This window comes from Triticum dicoccoides, unplaced genomic scaffold (assembly GCF_002162155.2).
Source record: "Triticum dicoccoides isolate Atlit2015 ecotype Zavitan unplaced genomic scaffold, WEW_v2.0 scaffold2666, whole genome shotgun sequence".
NCBI lineage: Eukaryota > Viridiplantae > Streptophyta > Magnoliopsida > Poales > Poaceae > Triticum > Triticum dicoccoides.
This window is the reverse complement of record NW_021258120.1, coordinates 93-852: the sequence shown is the minus strand read 5'-3', so window position 1 is coordinate 852 and position 760 is coordinate 93. Positions and strand designations below refer to the sequence as shown.

At 48.3% G+C, this 760-nt stretch overlaps 1 non-coding gene across 1 annotated transcript; it reads left to right on the top strand.

Annotated features, from left to right (window-relative positions):
• Positions 1-354: 354 nt before the first annotated feature.
• Positions 355-473, top strand: LOC119345665. Its single transcript, XR_005167120.1, has one exon. It is a non-coding gene; the product is annotated as a 5S ribosomal RNA (ribosomal RNA).
• The last annotated feature ends 287 nt before the right edge of the window (positions 474-760 follow it).

The following is a 760-nucleotide window of genomic DNA, read 5'->3' as shown; positions in this document are numbered from 1 at the left end:
TTTTGCGCCTTGTGACAAACATATCGCACGTGCGCGATATATATTAATCCCGTTATATTATTTTTGACGTTTGCGATATGTTTAAGCTCGATGCTCATTGCTCGCGCGTCTTGGGGCGGCTTTGTGGCGCGAAGAGCGCTTTCTGAAAGGGGTGGAAAAAACTCGTGTTGCTGCGGTATGGAGGGAGGGGTGGAAACCGTGGAAAACTCGTCTCCGTGATTGAGCGGGGGAGTAAGTAGTATAGGACATTATCCATTGTTAGGGAACGGTTGTAATGGTAGTGAGAATGTAGAATCGTCTTTGGAGCGGACCTGGGAGTGGCAAGCATAAGGGACGAAGACGGGGAAACATGTCGGATGCGATCATACCAGCACTAAAGCACCGGATCCCATCAGAACTCCGAAGTTAAGCGTGCTTAGGCGAGAGTTGTACTAGGATGGGTGACCTCCTGGGAAGTCCTCGTGTTGCATTCCTTTTATAATTATTTTTTGCGCCTTGTGACAAACATATCGCACGTGCGCGATATATATTAATCCCGTTATATTATTTTTGACGTTTGCGATATGTTTAAGCTCGATGCTCATTGCTCGCGCGTCTTGGGGCGGCTTTGTGGCGCGAAGAGCGCTTTCTGAAAGGGGTGGAAAAAACTCGTGTTGCTGCGGTATGGAGGGAGGGGTGGAAACCGTGGAAAACTCGTCTCCGTGATTGAGCGGGAGAGTAAGTAGTATAGGACATTATCCATTGTTAGGGAACGGTTGTA